This window comes from Polypterus senegalus, chromosome 16, assembly GCF_016835505.1.
Source record: "Polypterus senegalus isolate Bchr_013 chromosome 16, ASM1683550v1, whole genome shotgun sequence".
NCBI classification, from domain to species: Eukaryota; Metazoa; Chordata; class Cladistia; order Polypteriformes; family Polypteridae; genus Polypterus; species Polypterus senegalus.
This window is the reverse complement of record NC_053169.1, coordinates 84,169,075-84,185,952: the sequence shown is the minus strand read 5'-3', so window position 1 is coordinate 84,185,952 and position 16,878 is coordinate 84,169,075.

Genomic DNA, 16,878 nt, shown 5'->3' with positions numbered 1-16,878 from the left:
ATGACAACTCTGGTGCCATGGCATTCATTCCTTGACTGGCATTGCTGAAGTGTTCACACATTTGTATTACGGACACTTTTGTTACTTGTTTATCTTGCACTGCTTCAGTGCAGTCTGTGAATTCACCCCTAAAATGCACACTTTAGCCCGAGATTTCTGTTAGTTATTCAGAGGACACCACTCACTCGTTTTGTTTTTTTCTAAAGAGTGTAAAAGGAGTTTTACAAGCAGGTAGTTTGTTAAAGACAGGATGTGTTGTTATATACTGCATGTTGTTGAAATACATATAAATAAGGAAAGTGGATTCTCTTTGAGAGAAAGGTAATCTTTTAATCTTAGCTGCACCAACCATTGTCTTAAAAGATACAATGACTCAGATAAATATTAGGAATCACAATAACACCAGCTCAATCTGAATGTATATCTTAAAAGCTTATCTGTATTAGAAGTGGTGCATAGTAAAGGATAATGCCTAAAATATGTCTGAAGTACAATATAATAGCGTAAAAGAAAAAAAAAAAAGAAGTGGAAAACACTTCAGCTATGGCACGCTAGGAACTTCTGTGTCCACACAGTAAGAATCACCAGATTGGGTGTGTGTCTGAAATACAAAAGTGGAAAAAAGTACAAAATAAAGAAACACAATACCTGAACAGCTTTTTACTTGTACAGATCTTACTGTCTAGTCCCTCCTGTTTTCATGTTTGAAGAATTCCCCTCAGCTCTAGATCTTTCTCAGTACCCCCTTGCCTAAGACTCTGTTAAGTTGGTACCCTCATATTAATCCTAGCTAAAGCTCACAAGTGGTCTGAACTGTGCTGTCTCCTATGTACCCAACACACATTTGACTTGCCACTAAAATGCAAAAAGCCCTGTGAATGCTGCACTTTGGTGTCCAATGCCATCACTAAACCTCTTACCACACAACACCCATGCAGTGATGGTGCTAGGTTATTTTGCACCCTGGGCCAAGCTTATTAGTGTGCTAACCCATGCAGCTAGGTTTTTCCCCCATTATGATCTGCACCCTAGGTGAATGTCTAACTCACCTTAATGGTGGCACCGTCCCTACACCCATGTATGCTGCATATGTGTGCTGTCTTAGTCAGCATTTTTAAAAATGACTGAAAAGACTAGGATCCACAAAGAAATTGTCTATTACTTTTTCTAAGCGTCTAGCTTTGCTCATTATTTTATATCCTTATATACATTAGTTAATTTTTTTCATGAATATCTGCATTAATTACTATTTTATATGCCAGCAATGGATAAAAAAGTCCATCACAAGGAGGATGAAACCTGAAGTATACTTATTTTGTACAATTGTGAAATCAGAAGACGTAATGGAATAGGAATGCTATTATTGTACTTAAAATACTAAATATAACTTAAATACAATTCTCAAAATACTATATATACCAGCAATAATTTAATACTACAAAGCCAGAACTACTTGAAAACAAGTTAGCTTTACTAAGTCTACCAGCTGTTTCTGGATTACTGATTTCCTAACAAATAGGAAAGTAGTATCATCTGACCATCAGTACTGGAGCTCCACGAGGGAGTGTCCTGTCTCCTATGCTCTTCTCGCTCTACTCCAATGACTGTACTTCCAACAACTGGTTAAGTTCGCCGATAACTCTTTTCTGATAGCAATGAGGCCTTTTACTATCAGGAATTGCAGGGTTTGGCACATTGGTGTAATCAAAATAATTTGGTTGTCCACAATCAAAAACCTCAAGAGATAATCGCTGAATTCAGAAAGAAAACACCATCTCATTCTTTAGTGGACATTAATGGCATGTTGTTTGTACTACTAAGTCATCCAAATACCTTGGTAACTTCCTGTCTAAAGGACCTGAAGTGGAAGATCAACATTTCTTTTGGTATCAGGAGAACCCAGCAACGACTCTTTTTCCTATAGCAGCTTAATACATTCAAATCATGTCAAGATATGTTGGTAATCAGTGAACATTGGCAGTGTATTTTCAGATCAGCAGAGAAGATCATTGATTGCAGTCTCCTATCCATTCAAGACCCGTACCAGGACAGACTGATTAGCCGGGCACATGAGACCATCATGGATCCCTGGCACCTTGGCCATTACCTCTTTCATGGTCTTCCTCAAGGTAAGTGCTTTCAAGAAATAAAAACAAGGACAACAAGGTATAAAAACAGTTTTCCCCCCAAAAGCTATACAGGGTGAGTTAAAATTATGTTAACATTAATGGTACTGCTATGTATATATTTAAATTGTCCACAAAAATTGTATATATGTGCCACATATGGTACATGTGTTGAACAAGATGACGAACAGATTGAGAAATTCCTGTAAATTATCTTGCACAAATAGTTTCCACCATTTAAAGTTTAACATAATTTTGACTCACCCTGTATAAGCTACCTCACAACTTCACTCTGTTTTTTTTTTGCTTTCATTGAGTGAAATTCCTTATACATGAATAAACTTTTGATATCTTTAAAAGCTACTTGAAATGTAAGTTATTAAAGCACTGTCAATTAAAGTGATGGTCTAGCTCCACTTTTTGTATAATGGTAAAAAGGAATGGTCTTTATGGTTATCCTGTGATTATGTAGTGGAACTGTATACTCCATGACTAAATGAAGGCAAATTTTATATAACAGGTGTGCCTTTTGGGCAGGAAACTAAAGAGAATACTTACTGGTAGACTCCATGTATTGGGAGGAAGAACTTTTATAATAGCAATAATAATAGTATATTATATTTAAAGAATGCCTTTCACATACCCAAAGTGCTTCAAACATATTTAAAAGGGCACAGTAGGAATAGAAGACAAGCAAAAGAAGCCATCTTTTAAAAGGTAAAACCAGAATTATCTTTACTGTTGACAGAACATCAGTTATTCATTCAGGTGTTTTTAGAATGTTGTATGAATACTAGCTCATGATTCCCTGGCATCTAAGGCACAATTGGAAAGCACACCAGTCTATTGCAGAGCACACTTTCACCAAATTCAGTCATACTGAGTCAATTTAAATTTCAGTTATTCCACACACAGTAGCCTTACCCGTATGGGACAGCCTCATTTAGAAAGAACTGGAGTAAATGGCATATAAACGACAGTATGTTCCCCAGAATACCAGATGGCAGCCCTCCTGGGCTGTGGTGGTACCACAGATTCCCACAAGGCACCAAGGAAATTGGAAATCTTTGCCTTGTTGGGTTCCGTGGGTGCCACCAAGGAGTGCTGCAGGGACTGGCAAGCCCTATTTCGTGGGGCTCCAGCCATACCCAGAAGTGCTCCCAGGCCAAGCCTTGTGAACACGAGAAGTACTTCAAGGAATAATATAAAAGGTGCTGCCTGTCAGTGCTCCGGGAGCCAGAGTCGAGAGGAAGAAGATAAAGCTTACTGGGAGGAGAGCAGAGGAGGCAGTGACTGAGAGAGAAAGAGAGAAAAGACATGTACAGAACATTGCATTTTTCTTGGTAGTAACTGGCAGTATTATGCTTGGTGCTGTGGAAACATTTACCTAAAGGGTTTCCTATGAATAAAAACTGTCTATATATAAAAAAATACAGTACCTGCTAAATAATACAAAGAGTACATGACACGGGGTTCAACCTAATTGGTGCCAATCAGGTGTATGCACCTTTGCCTCCTCTTTTGGGAATCAAACCTCGGATATCAGTGCCTGAGGTGAAGCCACTGATGTTGCGCCATGCAAGCTGGTTCCCTTACTTGACAGGTTGATGATTGGAGTATTACATTCATAGGTCTGAATCACAATCTGATTATTTGGATGGTTACCTACCAGGTAAAGCTTGTGGTTGGTTGGGCAGTTGGCAAACATCTGCAAACAATACTGTCCCTGTATACAGTAAGTGTTTTTGATGTCTCCCCCATGTATACCGCTGGACATGCATTATTTGGTATTCTATAAACCGTGTTCCATGTCTCTGCTACTGATTTCTTGCATTTAGCATTGAAAAGGACTGTGCACAGTGTGGTTGTAGGCTTGGGTGCTACTTTGATGCCTGCTCTGGACTACACTGTATCCACCAGGGGGCACCAGAAATCCCCAAACCACAGACACCGTAAAACACCATATATTCAAATAAAGGCTTTAAATTCTCTCCAGGCACTTCTTCCGAATCCACTGTTCAGTAACAAGCTACAAGTATACAACAAATTATCACAGTTCTCCCTCCTTCTCTCCTGAAGTTGAGTGTTGCCCACTTTTTCCTGACTTTGACTCACTGGAACTGAGGCAGCCGAATCCTTTTCTGTTGGGCCCGGGAATGCTTCTAGTGCCATTCCATTTAATATTGTTGCAATGAAATTAAAGTTTCTTTAAAGGGAAAATTGAACAGTTTTATATTGAATGAAGAGGAGTGGACTGGTTTATTATGCTCAAAGTGATCAATATAATCAAGTACTTTTTTGGTCCCTCTCTCACAGTTTTCCTTCCTCTACCATAAGAATTTTAACACTATTGTTTGCTCTGGCTGCTTCAGGGAAGCACTTCTGGACCATAAAGAAAGTAGGGTGGTCCACCCCAGACAGGTCCCTCTAACGAGACCCAGGGACTTCGCTTCCAGACTCCAATTCCCAATCACCCTTAGGCCTTGTTCACACGGGCGTTAAGTTTTTGGATAAACGAACTTGCTCTGAACATCCTAGACGTTTATGTTGCATTTTGTGGTGGCGATAGATTGACTTCTACACCGGCGTTCGTTTGTCTCTGTCTAACGCCAGCCTGCAGCCCCAAATTCTAGTTTGTGTGTTAACCTGTGGCGGCAGTGTCGGGAACTGGATATGAAAGCCCTTGTCGTTTTATTTGAGGTGCCTCCTTTCAATATGGACCATTTTGCTATGTTAGATATTAATCTTCTTGTTTTAAAAATACTCGTAATACGGCGACGTAGGGAGAGAAAAAATCGCCGCCGCTACTGGGTTCATCCTCTGACTGCACAACGTCGGGTTAAAGGAAGTTTTTTTGTGCTTTATGAAGAAATGCGAAAATTTCCGCGCAAGTTTTTAAATTACTGTCGGATGTCGGTTTCCACTTTTGATTGTCTGCTGCAGCTGGTGCAATGCCACATTGCACGCCGATCAACCAATATGCGACTTGGTGTTAGCCCCGAAGAGAGACTACTTGTCACTTTGAGGTAAGGAAACAGTAGTCGAGTGTGCGCTTACACCGGTGTTATGCACTGAAATGCCCCCCCGCTCCTCCGAAGCGTAAAATAAACGCGCAGAAAACGAACTAGAAGCGGTTTCCTTGCGTTCGTTGGGTTTTGAACGCCAAGAAAAAGCTGCATGCAACGTTTTTTTGATGCCGTATAAACGCGCAGCCGGACAAACGCACGTCACCAAAGCCCGTGTGAACACTCTCATTGACTCCTACGTGTAGAAAACACTCGGCGCTTGATCCGCGCTCACCGGACGCTACGAACGCAAAAACGCTCGATTTTAACGCCCGTGTGAACAAGGCATTAAGAGGTGTCCCAACTGTGTTGCCATATGAGGACCACTGCTACATAGCGTGTGGAGAATGTAACTGCCCCCAAATCTCAGCTTCCACTAGTCCATCCATTATTTCCTGTCAGCTGTACAAAAAGTTATTTCTAAGAACTGCTGGCCTCTTTACTTTTGTTGTAGCACAGGCCTCCCTTCCAGGTAATGTAATATCAATTTGTCAGTCAACCCCACATTTACTCTCACAGAGCCATTGTAGAGTTATATGGTGATAATAATTATATGTTAAGAGGAGAAGGTGGCATTGCTGCATCTCTTCATAATCAAGAGACACAGACCATTAAAAATCCATTTAAACATACAAGGATGGAAAACTTAAAGTACATGGAAAAAAACGGAAGATAAATAAAACTCTCTCAAACCCCTGTTTACAAAGTAGTTTCTTTCCAAGCTGCCCACCTTTTCTGTACCAACAAAGTACTCACCTTCCATTTTTCATTTATGCAACCCTAACATTTCCCTCCCACCTGTGGGCTTTCATTCCACCTCTCCTTCTGAATCTATACAGTCTCCTCAGTTTGAGGCTTATATTATGTCCACTTCGGATTAAGTTCTTCAAGTCAAAGAATCACCTCTGGAGTTAAGGTGAGCCTGTCATAGGCTTCAGGTTGGCAGGCTAGAGCTCTTTTTACTTGTTCTTGGTAGCCTTAAAAAGCCTTGTTGTGGTACTTTGTAGCTGGGCAAAAACTAATAGGGTATAACAAAATAATGCTTTTAAATATGTTCAGCAGCAGCCCAGAGCAAAACAGTAGTAATAAAATGCTTATGATAGAAGAAGGAAAACTGTGAGCGGGGGACCAAAAAAAGTACTTGATTATACTGATCACTTTGAGCATAATAAACCAGTCCTCTTCATTCAATATAAAACTGTTCAATTTTCCCTATTTTAAATAATCTTTAACTTTAATGCAACAATATTAAATGTTGACAAAATACTGAATGACCCCTAATAAGTAGGTCTTAGGGGCAGATAGCTCTTATTGGTTACCAGAGTTTGTTCTTACAAACATTTCATAGCATGCATGAGCATAAGCCAGACATGTTTCAAACACAGGATGCTTTTGTTGCATTCTATTCATAGTGTTGAGCTGGTGTCTGTGGTCACCACAATTACTGGAACATTTTTAAGGACTGTACCATTAAATAAAACATCCAGGGTCTTGCTTGGTGCCATATCTCAGACTGCATATAGAATAATGCATTCAGTTGCTTCCACATGGGCAATTCTTGACATGCCCCTCAGAGCTCCAAAGCACAATGTTTCCACTTGTTTTTTGATTGTAATGGGAGGCATGCCAGTGGACTGTACTTGTAATAGAATTGCTTCGGCAGATGTCTGATCTGCTAGGGGGCATTAGGATCTAAATAGCCAATTTATTTATCAAGCTAGTGAGTAATGACTCAAGAGTGAAGAATACTGGAGAGCTTTTTAAAAAAAATGGTCAGCAGTGAATCCACCTAGTAGTCAGGTAGTCGGGCCAATATGCTACTGGGATTGAAGTTAAAGTGAGATTCACAGACGCATGTACAACGAAATCAAACTGAAGGCAGATTTTAGATACAACATTTACCATAGAGTGTAAATACATCCATCCATCCATTATCCAACCCGCTATATCCTAACTACAGGGTCACAGGGGTCTGCTGGAGTCAATCCCAGCCAACACAGGGCGCAAGGCAGGAAACAAACCCCGGGCAGGACACCAGCCCACCGCAGGGCTGTGTAAATACAGTTCATAGGTAAACATTATTGAAGTTTTTTTCTCAGGGTACAATGTACATTTAGTGGTATAATTTAGGAGACTAGTTTAATGGGTAACTCAAAACATCGGTTTCAGGTATTTACGAATAATATTTGTGGTGAAAGCAACAAAAATGTAACAAGTAACACAATTTATTATGACAGCATGGTTGTCCAGTGGTTAATGTTTCGGTTTCAAATGGCATGGTTCTACTTACGTTGAGTTTGTACAGTAAATTCTCCACACATTTGCATAGCCTTTTGCCAGCTATTCCAGTTTCCTCTTACATTGTAAATTTGTGAACTTTAGCCTTTTATTTCTGAGTGAGTATGTGTGTATACATCTGATTGTGTCTTGAGATAGACTGGAAGGCAATCCAGTGCTGTTTCTAACCTTGCTGTGATGCTCTAGGGTAGTTTCCAGGCTCCTAGTGACCCTTACTAGAATAGTCAAATTAAAAAATGCATACATAGATAGATACAATTCATTCATTCTTTAACCCAAAGTTAAACATATCACTAAAACAGATCAACACCCTAAGTGAACGATTAAAAGTTCATTATTTAAGATATGCACTAATTTAATAATCCTCAAAGTTCTGCTAATTTAAAGTCAGTTTGGTCGCTGCTAGTGTTACACCATTTCCAGTCTAGAAAAGGATGGATACAAACAGAGAAACATCATGCCATGTGGTTCATTTCTGAAGAGGCCTTATAATGAGTCAGATAGCATAATTATACACAACTGTATGACATGCTCAATGTAATAATGCAATTTTGCTTAACATTAAAATAAATTGTAAACTGTAAAAATGTGTAAGTTGCAAATTTATATGCTCTCATTTTCCATATTACATTAGCATTTATTAATATCAATTTTGTGATAACTTCTTTTATAGTTGCATTAATAGTCAAACTTTTTTCAATTCCATAAGTTAACAGGTTAATTGTCTAAACCCACAATTACAAGTACAGTTACTGGGAACTCAGTAACAACAAACCAGGCTCGTTTCACAATGTTATTACATAGTTTCACTGCAATATGTATTTCTGTATCTATTATGTTATTTAGACCAAGTTACATGAACAGAAATGCAGAATAATAAAGACTAAAGAAATATCTTTACTTTTAATAAGTAAAGTATCCTTACTTTTAGTAAGTAACATAAGAAATGCTAGCAAGTAAACATACACTACAGGGCTATATCATGAGTTTCATGTTAGCGAAAGAACATGACAGCATGTCCAAACAATTTCTATTCTCAGATTATAGAGAAAACACCTTTTATTGCTTGGCTTTTCTCTACATTCATAATGGCTAACACGGTACAACAACCTAGTACTACAGACATATTCTCAGATTAATAATTTAGCAGTTCTGAAAGCACTTTATAATTTCAAAATGCTTTTTAAAATGGGTGCAATATGCCTATAACGTTGTGTTATTTCTTTAAACACAGCACTATTTATATAAACCCATAGAAGAAAGAATAAGGACAGGAACTGATCAAAATATATCAATCACACTAGTAAATTAACTAGCAAACATCAAGAATCAATATGCATTGTATTTTATAATAGAAAGTTTATATAGTATCTTTCTTTAGTGAAGAAGGTATTTTTTCTGGTAAAGTATTGAACATTTGTTTCCTTATTTTTATAGTGTAACTCCTGCCAGTTGGAGTTACTTCCTCAGGGTGAGACAGCTAATCAAAGGAGATGACTATGCTGCCAGATGTGTGCTTCAGTATCCCGTCCATGCTTGCTTAGCCCACCGCACCTTGGAGATTCTTTACAGTACTTAAGGGCCATTTCAGAGCAGGGAGGTCCAATTGTAGTGTGGGAGGACATCTTTATATATAATACGCTACCGTAGCTGTTCATTTGTCTGTCCAGGATTTTAAATCACCTGTAGCTCACAAACCGTTTGACCTATTGACCTGAAATTTGGTACACGTATACTACATGACATCTCACTATCCGCTTTCAAGGTGATGATTGACCTCCAAGGTTATTCCTCTTTTTACTTTTATCTTATTTCATTGTAAAATCAACTCTCGGCAGTGGCCAGCAGGGCAGTACAGGCGTGCACATGCGTACAGGTGCTGTTCTCATCTCTACCACCTTCGCCGTCACTTTCCCTACCTCTTCATATCTTAAATCATTCTTGAGGCAGATTGAAGACTTTGAATTAAAGAAAACATACTAAGTAACTGCAACACAAACACTGACTTAATCAGTTTTAATGCGAAAAGATGCCGACGAAAGAAGAGAAGAAGGGGGCCGCTAGGTTGGAGAAAAGAAGAGCTGCTCAGGAAGCAGCAAGCGCATCAACCTCTGAGCAAACGAATGGTCAACGTACAGAGAAAGAGGATGAAAACTATAAATACTCAAGGCAAGTGTATTCATTGCACGTTATTGTGCAGTGTGCCGTTTACTGGTTACTGATAATTGCAGGTGGTGACGTTGTTAACATTTGCACAAAGGTGTGGTATGACAGATTGAGGAAAAATGATCAAGAACAAGGTCATCTCAGTAAACTAAAAGAGGAAGAAACATGACAGTAGAGAAACTAATAAGGAATAATTAGGATAGGCAGGATACTTCAGTGTGATACTATTGCTTGCAAGAGTCAACTGAACAGGAAACAAAGGTTGAAAAATAGACCAGGAAATGAAATATTTTTCAGGAACATTCATTAATGGGGTTAAGAGGCAGACTAGTGTTCAAAATCTTAAGAAAATTCAGATATGCTGATCACTAAAGCCAGAGAAATGAGAGTAAAAATCAAAGCAAAGCAAAGGGTCTTAATCCTAACTAAAATCATTTTCTTAGCCAATTTGCTTGCCACAAGAGATTTTTAGAGTTTTTATCTCATATACAGTACAGTATATATTGGACATTTAGACTATTGCCCTGCCATCTTTATTAGTCATTTATGATGATGTCATCATGTGGCAACACTCATGATGTGACTGGCAATAGACATGGCAACCATTGTCAAGAAACCACAAAAACAACAAAAAAGGTTTGGGGTAGCCACCCCACATACTTAAAGATCTGTGTAGAATTTGAAGTAATTATTGTTTTCAGACCAAGCTCAATACAGAACTGAATGACGTGAAACAAAATGACATTTTTATAAAGGGTTGAATGAGGGAATGAGGTCAACAGAGCTGGGATCGGAAATGAGGTTGTCAGGTGGGACTTCCTTCTGATGGTCTGTAGAGGAGGAAAGAGAGGAAGTGGTATTTGACAGTGACAACCCTTGGTCTGGCAGATAATCACACTTACTTGAGCCCGCAAACGGTCTACTAGTCATGCGTGCAAGACATCATAAACATCATGACCACGATCATGAAACAATTCACCAAGATGGCAGTGATCAAAAGACAACAATAAAAATAAAATGGCACACAAATGGGTAGAAACATATTATCCATTAATAAGCAACAAAACTAAGTAATAGAAATGTATGAAATTAATATGGAATAAATTCATGCAATATGTATGATATTTATGCCATTCAGTTGATTGTGTGCATCCGCAGTTGGTAGGTGTGGCAAGAGACAAACTGAATTTTGTGTGTCCGAGTGTGTGAAAAGTACAACAATTTACAATAGACTACTCTACTTAATATACAATTACAGTAAATCAAAGTACTTATAAAAATATTTAGAAAACAAAGAGAGTCAGATCCAAAAATGAAATTCAACATTCATTTTATAAATATATACATTTTTTAATTGTTCAAGGATACTCACCACTAAATCCTGAATACGTAAACGTTCATATTGTTGTGAAGATGGACATAAATGTGGCAATTAATTTAATCATTTTATGCATTTTAATACAAACTTGCCCCATCACCTGTTGAAGAAAACTTACAAATATTTGATATTTGAGATCTCTTGGTTGTGTATACTTTCAGCATACCAAGTACTGTATGTCTTTCTTCTGCATCGGTGTGTATCTGAACCTCTATTGCCTGGCACTCCTCCTTTCAAGTGTGTTTCCATAAAGCCCGCTTTTCAGACTGTCATTTTGAGGCGCATTGCTTCCTGTCCACTTCTTGACTACCAACAATGGCAGATGGTAGTCTGCTGTGAAAACATTATCCTTGCAAATACTTTCCATCTTTTATGGTGTCTCTCAGCATGCTTCCTACACCTTGACTCCTCCTTATGTGATTCAGCCTCTCTTGCCTTGCCCTTCCTCTGTCAAACATGTCACCTAAGCCTAACTGACCAATCGGACCAAAACAAAACTGACCAATCAGATTGCTTGGAGAGACTGGACACAAATACACACACGGACAGGTTTTTTTATTATACAGTAGATGTTGACATTATGATGTGGCCTTGCATGTGTTGTTTCCAATCCTTAATAATCAATTGCCCCACACGCAAATCATGGTGAGTGTTTAATGGGTCTTGGTGAAGAGAAACACATGGGAAAGTCTAAAGGTGAAGCACAAACATGTGGAGGAGACCCTCTGAAAGAAGCCTGACATTACTTCCAGTTTAGTGCTGCCCGCCCTGCCATTTCCGGTCAGTTCTGCATATATACTTTCACTTTTCCCAGAATTCAGCATTTATTTTGGAACCAGCATCTGAAGAGGACAGAGCTCCCCTGTCATGAGGCATGCAGTGGCTCAACAGAGAGCTGTGTAGACTGGTGACAGACACCAGAAAAATTTATTTAGTTAACTCTTTATACAGTAATGGTTTCTTTGTACACAGTACAATGGCTGACCCTGCACTAAGACACCAAAAGGTTAAACAAAAAGACAATTTCCCCTCAGCGATTAACTAAGTATATGAAATAAAATATATACAGTATCTTTTATTACCTGATTTAAAGCAATGTGATTTCAATCATGCTTGTTGTCTCTGTGCAATCAGCAGGCGTCTACTTAAGTGCTTACAGCGGATGCTGATGTTTGTATCATGTTATATCAATATGTCCCGGATAAACATACAATAGTTTATAAAGAAATATGAAAATGAAGATAACCCAGAACAAAATATCTGGAAACCAAAAATATGAACCAAACTATATAAAGGTCAAAATATCCAGACTAAAGCCAATAATAAAAACACATTAAACATAAACCTCTACATCAAATTAGAATGTTTTACCAAAATCCAAAACCTGAAAACCAAATAATAAATTGTACAACTACCAAACTGAAGAATAAGCAAGATATAGCATTAAACCAAGCCAAAAGTGAAAGGGGAGCTGAAAGAGAGCACATAGAAATAAAAATGCCTCAGTAAAGGTCTGATGATATTGATTGCCCATATACAGTCCTGGGGTGCCTATGCTCTCCAAGGATGCAGCACCTGAGTAATTGTCTGTAATTGTTTGTCATGTCTTCCTGGCCTTAGAAGAAATTAAAAATATAGAATTTAAACAAAGTACAACTAAAAAAAAGGAGTAAAAGGAGAAGGAACATCCTGGAGTAGTCACTGTCTGTGTGTAGCGTGCATGTTCTCCTCAAATGTGGGTAGATTTTCTTTGGATTCTCTGGCCTTCTCTTATATCTCAATGAGATGTTAGGATAATATGCTATTTTACATTGGCCTAGGATGAGTTTGAGTGTATGGGTGAATATCTCCTGTGATGGACTGGAATCCTGTCTAATACAATATGTAGTTACGCTAAAATTGGATTAAAGGTGGTGTAAATTTGGTTTCACTTTCACATCCTAAACCATACTGTACTGAAAATGAAAAGTACCTAAAGAATGTGGTTACCTGCTTTCTTCTACCTTAAACATTTCATCAAGCAACTGAATTAATTTCCTGCTCATTTTAAACTAAGCACGACTTTTCTTCATGTTGTGCATTTCATATTCATCAGCCAAGGTCAATACAGACAAGTAAGTGTATAATCATGATTATTGTGCTATGTGATTTTTAACTATTGGATTCATGGGCTTTACATCCCTGTATTATTAATAAATACAGACAGGGTGAACCTGCTTATGGATTGTTTGGAATAGCTGGGTCTTAATAAATGTGCCGACATTAGTACAGCAAATGGCACACAAATGAGAGCAATTTTCTCTGTCTGTGTATGCCTTGCCTCCCTGTTACTGAAGAGGACTTTGTTCTTTTCAGCTAAAGGATATCAAAAAACTTCTAAAAGACTTGCCAGGATGAAGGCTCAGATGTTACTTTGGTAACCACTATGGGCTAGGGGTCCTCTGCAGTGATGAGGTTGACTTCTGTGATGAAGCACTCAGAATGAGGAGTTTTTTCACTGGTAGAGGACATCCTTCTCTTATTGTGGACAGGGCCCTCCATCAAGCCAGGATTAGCTCTTGTAATATCCACTCTAAGAGGAATCCCAATAATGAAACCAGTATTCCACCCTAACACTCTATTTCTCCCACAGGTCATTAAATAAAATTTCCAGATTTTGCAGACTGATCCTTCCACGGGACACTTTTTTCCTAACCCTTTCCTTGTCCTCCTTCCATTGACTACCTAACCTATTGAAGCTTCTTGTCCACAGCTCACTTCACAGAGGAGAGCAACGTTCATCACTCGGCACTATGAGTTGAAACAGTCACTTGCAAATATGTCACCAACAACAACCTTACATCCAGTCCCTCTAATAAATTCAATATTAAACAATGCACCTCGTGCTAGTCTAAAAATCTTATTTGCTGCATCCCTTACGGGAAGTGTGAAACCATCTACATACAGTAAGTGAAACAAGGAGACATCTAACAGACTGTTTAAGAGAACACGTTCAAGTCATTAAAATCAAAGACCTTACAAAGCCTGTTGTAGAATTCTTCACATCACTTGATCAAAGCCACAGTGATATTTCTGTCTGTGTTCTTTCAAAGGTCTTCAAAGACCCTTTTCAAACACAAACAGATAAGGCTAAGCTCATTCTCAGCCTGGGATTACATATTTCTACAGCTCGTAATGACCTACTAACTTTTTAATTTCACCCTTCATCATCTCTAATGGCAGCTTTTTCACATCTTCTCTCAGTGTTTATTCTTTCATCTGCCCTATTTTTGCTCACTCCTTCCCCTTTTTTAATTGCACTCCTGATGAAGGCTATATAGCCACAACGTTGTGTTTTACCTTCTTTTTTTCAGCATTGAAATAACCTTGAACATTTTCCTTTGCAGATGCATGCTGATGCGGGCCCTCTACTAATTCTATTGTACTTAAGAGTATGCAGATTCTTATTATATACTGTACATGTTTTTGTCTTTTTATCTGCTCCTGTAACCTTGCAGTTTCCTTCAGACTTAATAAAATGTATATCTTTTTATCTACAAGTGATTTAAATGTCAAATATTTCTCTTTTTCCTCCACCCCCAAATTGTGACTCAGCTATATCCACATATCTATCAATACCAGTGTCCATGTGCTGATATTAAAGGAGCTCTCATTTAAAGACTAAAAAATGCTACAAAGTAGAGTTGGACAAAGGCTCAGGTGGCAGAAGAAACATGAAATGTGTTGCCACCAGAAAGTTGCATTTGAAAAAGAAGCAGATTTGCCAATATGAAGACTGTAAAGAAGTCTAGCTATCTCAATAGCTAATGAGATTGACAAAATCTTGAGTTCTAAAATCATGTGGATAGAAATAATGTAACTTATTGTTCATTAAATAGACAAATATTTTGGTTGGGACTTCTGCTTTGAATAAATAGTGCTTTATGGTACAGCATACTGGCCCAGTGGTTAGTGTTGCTGCCTATTGGCTGTGAAACACTTGGTCTCATGCCTTGTCCTCTCATCAATTTCTTTAGATTTGAGCATATACACAAACACTTGCTCATACTGGGCCAGTTTTAAAGAGATCAGTGAACCTATTTTTTGGACATAAGACAAGGCCTAATTCTGGCACCAGCTCATCTCAGAGTGTATACAAACACCCACCCATACCAGTCTAATTTAAGAGTCACCAATCAGCTTAACCTGCATGTCATAACAATATGAGAGGAGCACCTTGATAAAAACTCACACGGGCACATGAAATATGTACAAACTCCACATGAACGGGGACTAGGCTGAGTTTTGATCAGGTTCCTGCAAGAAAGAGGCAGCATTGCTAACTAACTGTTATGCCACTGTGTCACCAATAGATACTAAAGCTGCAGATTTTTTTTTTATGGTTCCTCTTTTTAATATTTTCATTTGTTTTAAAAGTCTGTATGAATGGCTATTATGTGAGTCTTCTGCAATGAACAGCCTTTTCTATTCAGAAATCATGTGACAGCTTCCAAGTGTTTTCATTCCTGAATTAAAAATACAATTTCCATTGGCTCTCTATATTAGTATGAAGCAAATTCTCAATGAATAAGGACAATTAATAAAAATATTATGTAAATTGATCTCACTAAAGTTGCCCTGATTAAAGTGTGTGTGTGTGTGTGTGTGTGTCTCATATCGAACTGCAGTCCCATCCAGGACTGATATCCATCCCGCTCCTGGAACTGCCAGGATGGACATGGTCTCCCAACAGCTTTGTAACTGACAAAGTAACTTCAAAAATTAAAAAAAAAAACTTGTGGAAGGAAATACTGCAAAAAATATCATTGTCTTGAAAGTGCCTCAGCCACACTCAAACAAAAGTAAATAATGGGATCTTTACAAATGATTTTCTAAAAACTTTTTTCCAGTTTAGTGTTGTACATCTCTATTTGAAAAGAAAGTAGGAGGACCGAGTTAATCTTTAAAAATATGCAAGTGAAACTGAATACACTTGAATAGTTATTGTTATAGTGGGCCTGAGGAATGCTCTGTATATGGCATCAAATCTACCAAAGTAACTGGTGTAGAGGTAATGAAGGTGCGGCATTGAGACCAGTGTTTGAAGTGTAAATACTTTAGAGGCTATCAGGTGCTCCCTGAGTGCTCTGTTACATGGCTGACATCACTAATAGCCTCACTGACTGTGTGAACATTCCTTTCAGCTTACATGAGTGGGGCAAAAGGCAGTGCCAGGGACCAGAATTTGAGATCAGATCTGTCATTTTGTATGGCCTTCTATCAGAAAGACTAGCCTTTGTAATTGGCAGTTGTCTTTACAGTAAATGAGTACAAATCGGACTGTGACCAGAGCGGAGTCCTTGAATAGGTATTTACAGGTTGTAGGTTTATGAGTGAAAATAATAAAAAACAATGTGGCCACTCCCCTCATGGGATGTCCTTCACATGTCTCAAAAGATCAGGTACAGGCTCCTAAACCTTATAAAATTTGTAGCACCTACAAAATTTTCTGGAAATAGTACTCATGCAGGATTATCAACTGATGTCCATGTTACCTTTCCCATCTACTTACTGTACAGTCAAAAAATGTGCTGCATATGAATAGCGTTAAGGTAAGGACAGACCAGCGTTCCAACTAGGCAAAACCTGAGCTGCGCTTCTCTTTTTCAAATTCCCAGTTGCTAGAAATGAGAAAAAAAAAACAAACGCTGGCCTTCACCTGTTGCTCTTACAAAACCTCCTCTAAGTGAGTAAGAATACATCTTTGGAATGTGGTTTGTAAACTGAAGTACCCGGAGAAAACCCAGGCAAACACAAGAAGAACATGCAAACTCCACAAACATAAGGGTTACAAAGCCAAGTCACT